Source organism: Pristiophorus japonicus, chromosome 9 (assembly GCF_044704955.1).
Source record: "Pristiophorus japonicus isolate sPriJap1 chromosome 9, sPriJap1.hap1, whole genome shotgun sequence".
Lineage (NCBI taxonomy): Eukaryota > Metazoa > Chordata > Chondrichthyes > Pristiophoridae > Pristiophorus > Pristiophorus japonicus.
In genome coordinates, this window is record NC_091985.1 from 63,183,176 (window position 1) to 63,193,673 (window position 10,498).

At 47.4% G+C, this 10,498-nt stretch overlaps 1 long non-coding RNA gene across 1 annotated transcript in view; it reads left to right on the forward strand.

Annotated features, from left to right (window-relative positions):
* Positions 1–10,069, forward strand: part of LOC139273071 (uncharacterized) — a 33,320-nt gene extending 23,251 nt beyond the window's left edge. Inside the window, exon 4 of the long non-coding RNA XR_011595009.1 lies at positions 9,811–10,069. This is a non-coding gene — a long non-coding RNA (uncharacterized lncRNA). The remainder of the gene's footprint in view (positions 1–9,810) is intronic.
* The last annotated feature ends 429 nt before the right edge of the window (positions 10,070–10,498 follow it).

Genomic DNA, 10,498 nt, shown 5'->3' on the forward strand with positions numbered 1-10,498 from the left:
TCCCCATCGCCTGCCTCAACAGTGACCAGCTAAGTCACTACCCCTTATGCAACTTCTGTCTCTGTACATAATAGTGAAAGATGATAGCTGAGTGTTATCGTAGTGCCACCTTTGATTCAGAAGCCTAGAATATAGAAGTTTCTTCATGTTTCAGTCCATTTTTTAACCATAGTTTCTGTCATGTATGTACTTTTGGGATCCCTAGCCACTAGATGGCATCAATGTTAGAGGCCAATGCGCTGCATGCACGTGTGTGCAGCCCAAGTATAAAAAACTATCCATTTTGTACATTAGTCACTTTGGGCCTTAATAAAGCAGAGCCAAGGTCATACCTCTTGGAGTTAAACAATACTCAGTCTAACAGTTATTGCATACACAACATTTGGCGACGAGGCAACAAGAACCTTTGCATGCAAAGATGAACACAATTGGATTGTTGAAGCGATTTGTGGAAGAAGATTGGGCAGACTTTGTGAGCCATTTGAGCCAGTTCTTCGTGGCTAACAAAATGGAGGAGGTCGGCGACGCAGATCGGCACCGGGCGGTGTTCCTCACGGTTTGCGGTCCAAAAATTTATGGTTTGATAAAGAATCTACTCCTGCCTGTGAGTCCAACAGAGAAGACGAATGAAGAATTGTGTACACTGGTACAGGACCACCTTAAGCTAGACGAAGGCATCATCATCTCGAGATACAGATTTTACACACACGTTCGCTCAGAGGGCCAGAATGCAGCGGAATTCATTGCCGACCTGAGACGTCTAGGGGGACCATGTAAGTTCGGGCCTCTGTTGGCAGACATGCTGCGGGACTTCTTTGTAATCAGCATCAACCACGAGGTGATCCTGCATAAACTACTGGCGGTGGAGACATTGGACTCGAACAGGGCCATCACGATCATGCATGCATGACGACGGATAGAAGTCTAAAGCAGAAATCAGTGAAAAATCGAAACTCAGTAAATATGATTGATTCGCCGTTTGGCCGAGTGGCACATGGCATGGCCTACCCGACTGCGTACACGAAACCTGTGGCTGCCCAAAGTCCGCCAGCAGGAATGCATCCGATTTCTCCGTGTTGGCGCAGTGGGGGAAATCATCGGCACCAGCAGTGCAGATTTAAGCAATATAGTTGCAAAGGCTGTCTGAGAGTGGGGCATCTCCAGTGCAAGTGTCCGCAGATGAGCAAGCGTACTGCGACACATCATGTGGAGAATGGTGGTCAGACTAGCGCAGATCCGGATATGCAATCCGAGATACCAGAGGAGGAAGTGTATGGACTGTACTCGTTCCTAACTAACAGCAAACCGATAATGATCAATGTGAAATTTAATGGGGTGCCGGTATCGATGGAACTGGACACTGGGGCGAGTCAATCGATAATGAGCCAGAGGGCATTCGACAAACTGTGGGATACTAACGCTGTGAGGCCCAGGCTGAGTCCAGTCAATACAAAGTTGTGCACGTACACCAAAGAACTCATAATGGTGATTGGCAGTGCCACAATTAAAGTGTCGTATGATGGTGCAGTTCACAAGTTACTGTTATGGATTGTCCCAGGCAATGGCCCAACGCTGTTCGGCAGGAACTGGCTTGAAAAAATCAGATGCAATTGGAACGACATCAAGGCGTTGTCGTCGGAGGAAGATATATGTGCCCAAATACTGAGCACATAAAAAATAATTCCCCTCGCTGTTCGAACCAGGCATCGGCAACTTCACGGGAACCAAGGTGCAGATCCACGTGGACTCGGATGCAAGACCCATCCATCATAAAGCTTGGGCAGTTCCGTATATGATGAGGGAAAAGGTCGAAATCGAACTGGGCAGACTCCAGCATGAAGGGATCATATCACTAGTTGAATTTAATGAATGGGCCAGCCCCATTGTCCCTGTGCTGAAAAGTGATGGCACAGTCAGAATCTGTGGAAACTACAAGGCTACGATCAATAGAGTTTCGAAACAGGATCAGTACCCATTACTGAAGGCTGATGATTGTTTGCAACGCTAGCCGGGGGGAAGTCGTTCACCAAACTGGACTTGACGTTGGCCTACATGACACAGGAGCTGGTCAAGACGTCGAAGAGACTTACGTGCATTAACACGCATAAATCACAGGTGCCCTTTTGGAATTCGCTCGGCTGCAGCAATATTTCAGAGGAACATGGAGAGTCTACTGAAGTCCGTTCCCAGAACCGTCGTGTTCCAAGATGACATCCTGATCACAGGTCGTGACTCCGAGGAATATCTGAACAACCTGGAAGAGATTCTACATCGTCTGGACAAAGTGGGACACAGACTGAAATGCTTGAAGTGCGTCTTCATGGCACCAGAGGTCGAATTCCTGGGAAGGAAAATTGCCGCTGACGGCATCAGGCCCACGGACACGAAAACCAAGGCCATCAAGAATGCACCCAAGCTGCAGAATGTGACGGAGCTGCATTCGTTCCTAGGTCCACTCAACTAGTTTGGTAACTTCCTACCTAAATTGAGCATCTTATTAGAACCACTGCACATGCTGCTAAGAAAAGGCGACAGCTGGGTGTGGGGCGCATTGCAAAACAGAGCTTTCAAGAAAGCCACCAATCTGCTTTGCTCTAACAAGCTGCTGGTACATTATGACCTATGTAAATATTTAGTATTGGCCTGTGATGCTTTGTCATATGGAATTGGTTGCGTACTCCAACAAGCTAATGAGTCGGGTAAACTTCAACCAGTTGCATATGCTTCAAAAAGTTTGTCTAAAGCGGAAAGAGCCTATAGCATGGTAGAGAAAGAAGCACTAGCCTGTGTGCATGTGGTTAAAAAGATGCATCAGTACCTGTTTAGTTTTCAGTTTGAACTGGAGACAGATCACAAGCCGCTCATTTCACTGTTCTCTGAAAACAAAGGTGTAATGTCTGTAAGCTTGTAATGTTTGTAGCTCCACACTGTGGATGTGGACGTATTGTGTATTGCAATTGCAGAGTTAATAATTAAACAGAACCAGGCAGATTCCGAAGACTTCCGAGAGAGCTGCCTGCCATGTTAGGAAGCTGTGTGTGCTGTGCTCTATGAATATATCAGAAAAGGTATCAATACCAATGCTTCATTCTGCATCTGGAGGTGGATGCATTATCCGCTTATGATTATGTCATTGCCATAGACCTGGCACCGAGAATTGTGCCGATGCTTTGAGCCGTCTGCCGTTGCCCACGCTAGAGGTGGAAACGCCACAACCAGCAGACCTATTGTTAGTTATGGATGCTTTTGAGAGTGAAGGAACCCCTGTCACGGCTCAACAAGTTAAGACCTGGACCAGCCAGGACCCGATTTTATCGGTGGTGAAGAGTTGCATCCTCAAAGGTGATTGGTCTGCCATACCCAAGCAAATGTGCAAGGAGACCAAACCTTACATTCGTCGCAAAGACGAACTGTCTACTCAGTTGGATTGTATACTGTGGGGCAATCGTGTTGTTATGCCCAAGAAAGCGAGAGAAAAATTTGTACGTGAGCTACATAGCACACATCCCGGCATTGTAATGATGAAAGCCATCACCAGGTCCCATGTATGGTGGCTGGGAATTGACTCTGAGCTGGAATCACGTGTGCATCAGTGCAACACTTGCATGCAGCTCAGTAAAGCACCAGCGGAATCGCCGCTGAGTCTGTGGTCGTGGCCGTCCAAACTATGGTCCAGGATCCACATAGACTTTACACGTCCCTTCCTGGGGAAGATGTTTTTAGTTGTGATGGATGCATATTTGAAGTGGATAGAGTGTATAATCATGTCATCCAGCACATCCACAGCTACCATTGAGAATTTCAGTGTCATGTTCGCGACACATGGTCTGCCTGACATCGTTGTTAGCGACAACGGATCGTGCTTCACCAGTCAGGAGTTTCAAGAGTTCATGAAACTAAATGGTACCAAACATGTAAGGTCAGCACTGTTCAAACCTGCATCCAATGGGCAAGTAGAAAGTGCTGTCCAAATCATAAAGCAGAGTATGAAGCGAGTAACCCAAGGGTCACTGCAGACCCACCTTTCATGCATACTGCTTAGTTACAGGACAAGACCACACATGCTTACCGGGGTCTCGCCTGCTGAACTAATGGTTATGAGAGGTCTTAAGACCAAGCTATCTCTTGTACACCCTGACTTGAATAAGCATGTTGAATATAGAAGACAAAGTCAGCAAGGGTATCACGATCGCACAGCTGTGTCACGAGATATTTCTGTAAATGATCCTGTATATGTTCTGAATTATGGTCAGGGTCCCAAGTGGATTGCTGGTACTGTCATGGCAATGGAGGGCAACAGAGTGTTTATTTTCAAGCTCAAAAATGGGCAAACATGCAGGAAACATATGGATCAGACTAAGATGCGGCACACAGACGAACCGGAACAGTCGGAGGAAGAGACAATCGATGACCAACCAACCTACCCCCAGTCATCAGAGGACTCAGTGATCATCAGTGAATCGGGACTTTCAATCACTGACATGTTCAATGAAAATGGACTTTCAATCCCTGACATGGCCATTGCCACTCCCACCAGGTCAGCCACCCAGCCACCAGTCACAACAGACTCTGAACACTCACCCAAGGCTGGAGTTGAACTGAGACGGTCAACCCGGGAGCATAAAACACTGGACTGTCTCTGTTATGTATGTAAACATTGTAACTGTGTAAGACTTGCCACCAGAGGGCGCAACTGTTGGAGGCCCAAGCGTCACCTGCACACCTCGTGCAAGGGAGTACAAAAGGTTGTCTGCCATGCTGCTTAGGTACTCTGGAGTTGTATTAAAGAGACTAAGGTCACATCAGTTTTAGCTCACAGTACTCAGTCTTGTGGAGTTCTTCCATCCTTAACAATTGGCGGCGAGTAACAGATTACAAACTTTCACGCAGTTATGGCTGCCGTTGATATTTTAGAGACATTTATAGAGGGTGATGATTGGGAAGCCTTCATTGAGCGTCTCGACCAGTACGTCGTGGCCAACAAGTTGGATGGGGATGATAAAGCGATCAAGCGCAGGGCGATTCTCCTCACCGTGTGTGGGTCCACAATATACAGCCTCATCAAGAATCTGCTAGCACCGGAGAAACCAGCGGAGAAGACATATACAGAGTTGTGTACGCTGGTACAGAACCACCTCAAGCTGAAGGAGAGCGTCTTAATGGCCAGGTATTGCTTCTACAAACACCACCGCTCCGAGGGCCAGGACGTGGCGAGTTATGTCGCCGACCTGATACGCTTTGTGGGAACTTGCGAATTTGCTGCATTTTTGGGGGAAATGCTGCGGGACTTTTTTGTGCTTGGCATCGGCCACGAGGTCATTTTTCACAAGCTGCTGTCCACCGAATCCCTCGACCTGAGCAAGGCCATCACGATAGCCCAGGCATTCATATCCACGAGCGATAATACCAGACAGATATCTTCGCAGCATCGAAGCTCACCGGCAAGCACTGTGCATAAAATAATGTCGCTAGCAGGCAGAACTGCATATGGCAGGGCCTACACGTCTGCAGCTGCAAGACCTAGGATGACTCAGAGTCTGCCATCGAGCGAGAATGCAAATCCATTCGGACCATGTTGGTGCTACGGAGATAATCATCGAGCCCATCAATGTCGATTCAAGCACTACGTGTGCAAAGGTTGCGAAACAATGGTGCACCTCCAGCGAATGTGCAAACGTGCTGCGACTCACCATGTGGCAGAGTCAGCAGAGGATGATCAATCCGGCGCAGATCACACAGAACAAACAAGAAAGGCAACTCAACCCGAGGAAGAAGTGTATGGAGTACACACCTTCACCACCAAGAGCCCTCCTATCCTGCTGAAAGTCAAATTGAACGATATTCCGATATCAATGGAGTTGGGCACGGGGGCGAGTCAGTCAATTATGAGCCAGAAGGCTTTTGAGAAACTGGGGCAACAAGGCACAAAAGCCCAAACTGACCCTGATTCAGACAAAGCTGCGCACCTACACCAAAGAGCTCATACCAGTCACTGGCAGTGCGGCAGTTAAGGTATCGTACGATGCAGCTGTGCACGATTTATCACTGTGGATTGGACCAGGCGATGGCTCAACGCTATTCGGCAGAAGCTGGCTGGGAAAGATTCGATGGAACTGGGACGACATCAAAGCACTATCTTCAGTGGATGATGCCTCGTGCACCCAAGTGCTGAGCAAGTTTCTGTCGCTATTTGAACCAGGCATCGGCATCTTCACAGGCGCCAAGGTGCAGATCCATCTAGTCCCCGATGCAAGGCCCGTTCATCATAAGGCTCAAGCGGTTCCATATATGATGTGGGAGAAAGTCGAGATCGGACAGGACAGATTTCAACGAGAGGGAATCATATCGCCAGTCGATTTCAACGAGTGGGCCAGTCCATTGTTCCGGTGTTGAAAAGCAATGGCACGGTCAAAATCTGCGGAGACTACAAGGTAACGATCAACCAAGTCTCGTTGCAAGACCAGTACCCGCTACCCAAGGTGGATGACCTGTTTGCAACGTTAGCGGAGGGAGGGGGGGGTTGGGGGGGGGGAGTCGTTCACAATTTAGACCTAACCTCCGCCTACATGACACAGGAGCTGGCTGAATCTTCAGGCACAAAGGATTGTTTATATACCACAGGTGCCCTTTTTGAATTCGCTCAGCTGCTGCCACCTTGCAGAGGAGCATGGAGAGGCTGCTAAAATCGGTTCCACGCACCGTTGTATTTCAAGACGACATCCTGATCACCGGTTGTGACACCTGCACAATCTGGAAGAGGTTCTAAGTCAACTAGACAGAGTGGGACTCAGGCTGAAATGCTCCAAATGTGATTTCCTGGTGCCAGAGGTCAAATTTTGGGGGAGAAAGATTGCGGCAGACGGCATCAGACCCACGGACTCAAAGACGAAGGCCAGCAAGAATGCACCCATACCACAGAATGTGATGGAGCTGCGTTCGTTCCTTGGACTCCTCAACTATTTTGGTAACTTTCTACCCGGGTTAACATAGAAAATAGGTGCAGGAGTAGGCCATCCGGCCCTTCAAGCCTGCACCACCATTCAATAAGATCATGGCTGATCATTCCTTCAGTACCCCATTCCATACCCCTTGATCCCTTTAGCCACAAGGACCATATCTAACTCCCTCTTGAATATATCCAATGAACTGGCATCAACAACTCTCTGCGGTAGGAAATTCCATAGGTTAACAACTCTCTGAGTGAAGAAGCTCCTCCTCATCTCAGTCCTAAATGGCTTACCCCTTATCCTACGACTATGTCCCCTGGTTCTGGACTTCCCCAACATTGGGAACATTCTTCCTGCATTTAACCTGTCCAGTTCTATCAGAATTTTATATGTTTCTATGAGATCCCCTCTCATCCTTCTAAACTCCAATGAATACAGGCCCAGTCGATCCAGTCTCTCCTCATATGTCAGTCATGCCATCCCAGGAATCAGTCTGGTGAACCTCCACTGCACTCCCTCAATAGCAAGAACGTCTTTCCTCAGATTCGGGGACCAAAACTGAACACAATATTCCAGGTGAGGACTCACCAAGGCCCTGTACAACTGCAGCAAGACCTCCCTGCTCCTATACTCAAATCTCCTTGCTATGAAGGTCAACATACCATTTGCCTTCTTCACCGCCTGCTGTACCTGCATGCCAACCTTCAGTGACTGATGAATCATGACACCCAGGTCTCGCTGCACCTCCCCTTTTCCTAATCTGCCACCATTCAGATAATATTCTGCCTTCGTGTTTTTGTCCCCAAAGTGGATAACCTCACATTTATCCACATTATACTGCATCTGCCATGTATTTGCCCACTCGCCTAACCTGTCCAAAGCACTCTGCAGCCTCTTAGCGTCCTCCTCACAGCTCACACCGCCATCCAGTTTAGTGTCATCCGCAAACTTGGAGATATTACACTCAATTCCATCATCCAGATCATTAATATATATTGTAAAGAGCTGGGGTCCCAGCACTGAGCCCTGCGGCACTCCACTAGTCACTGCCTGCCATTCTGAAAAGGACCCGTTTATCCCGACTCTCTGCTTCCTGTCTGCCAACCAGTTCTCTATACACATCAGTACATTACCCCCAATACCATGTGCTTTGATTTTGCACACCAATCTCTTGTGTGGGACCTTGTCAAAAGCCTTTTGAAAGTCCAAATACACGACATTCACTGGTTCTCCCCTGTACACTCTACTAATTACATCCTCAAAAAAATTCCAGAAGATTTGTCAAGCATGATTTACCCTTCATAAATCCATGCTGACTTGGACCAATCCTATCACTGCTTGCCAAATGTGCTGCTATTTCATCCTTAATGATTGATTCCAACATCTTCCCCACTACTGATGTCAGGCTAACTGGTCTATAATTACCCATTTCTCTCTCCCTCCTTTTTTAAAAAGTGGTGTTACATTAGCAACCCGCCAGTTCATAGGAACTGATCCAGAGTCGATAAATTGTTGGAAAATTATCACCAATGCATCCACTATTTCTAGGGCCACTTCCTTAAGTACTCTGGGATGTAGACTATCAGGCCCTGGGGATTTATCGGCCTTCAATCCCGTCAATTTCCCGAACACAATTTCCTGCCTAATAAGGATATCCTTCAGTTCCTCCTTCTCACTAGACCTTCGGACCCCGAATACATCGGGAAGGTTATTTGTGTCTTCCTTTGTGAAGACAGAACCAAAGTACTTGTTCAATTGGCCTGCCATTTCTTTGTTCCCCACTATAAATTCACCTGAATCCGACTGCAAGGGACCAACGTTTGTCTTCACTAATCTTTTTCTCTTCACATATCTATAGAAGCTTTTGCAGTCATTTTTTATGTTTCTGACAAGCTTCCTCTCGTACTCTATTTCCCCCCTCTTAATTAAACCCTTTGTCCTCCTCTGCTGTATTCTAAATTTCTCCCAATCCACCGGCTTACTACTTTTTCTGGCTAATTTGTATGCCTCTTCCTTGGATTTAACACTATCCTTAAGTTCCCTTGTTAGCCACGGTTGAACCACCTTCCCCGTTTTATTTTTACTCCAGACAGGGATGTATAATTGTTGAAGTTTGTCCATATGATCTTTAAAGGTTTGCCATTGCCTATCCACCGTCAACCCTTTAAGTATCATTTGCCAGTCTAATCTAGCCAATTCGCGCCTCATACCATCAAAATTACCTTTCCTTAAGTTCAGGACCTTAGTTTCTTAATTAACTTTGTCACTCTCCATCTTAATAAAGAATTCTACCATATTATGGTCACTCTTCCCCAAGGGGCCTCGCACAACAAGATTGTTAATTAGTCCCTTCTCATTACACATCACCCAGTCAAGGATGGCCAGCTCTCTGGTTGGTTCCTCGACATATTGGTCTAGAAAACCATCCCTAATACACTCCAGGAAATCCTTCTCCACCACATTGCTACCAGTTAGGTTAGCCCAATCAATATGTAAATTAAGCACTTTGCTGGAACCGCTGCACATGTTGCTATGTAAGGGCGACGACTGGGTTTGGGGTAAATCTCGAAAGACAGCCTTTGAAAGGCCAGAAACCTACTTTGTTCGAATAAGTTACTTGTACTGTATGACCCGTGTAAACGATTAGTGCTCGCTTGTGATTGTTGTGTATCTGTAAAGCATGCACTCCCATGTTCCGCCACCAGGGAGCGCATCCCTTGAAGTCCCAAGGGATCCCAGCATCCCTTGGGAGCACTGTTATATAAGCCGGCCCCTAAGGCCTGTTACTCACTCTGGAGTGTCTTAATAAAGACTGAGGTCACTGTTACTTTAACCTCCCTGTGTGCAATCTCATCTGTGTTAGGAACACAACAACTGGCGACGAGTACACAAATCCAATGCAAAGGTGCAGCAAACTGTGGGCATCCGGGAGAAGTTCTCAGAGGGTGAGGACTGGGAACCCTATGTCGAATGGCTAGACAAGTACTTTGTAGCCAACGAGCTGGACGGAGAAGGAAGCACTGCAAAAAGGAGAGCGGTCCTCCTCACAGTCTGCGGGGCACTGACCTACAGCCTCATGAAGAATCTTCTGGCTCCAGTGAAACCCACTGATAAGTCGTATGAGGAGCTGTGTACACTGGTTCGGGAGCATCTTAACCCGAGGGAGAGCGTGCTGATGGCGAGGTATCGGTTCTACACGTGCCAGCGATCTGAAGGTCAGGAAGTGGCGAGCTACGTTGCCGAGCTAAGGCGACTTGCAGGACAATGTGAGTTTGATGGCTACCTGGAGCAAATGCTCAGAGACTTTATTGTACTGGGTATTGGCCACGAGACCATCCTATGAAAACTTTTGACTGTAGAGACACCGACCCTCAGTACGGCCATTGCGATAGCACAGGCGTTTATGTCCACCAGTGATAACACCAAACAAATCTCTCAGCACACAAATGCTAGCAATGTTCATAAATTAACTGGAACTGTGTTTGCGAGCAGAAATGTACAGGGCAGAGCACACGAGTCTGCAACTGCCATCAGGCCTCAGGTGACCCAGA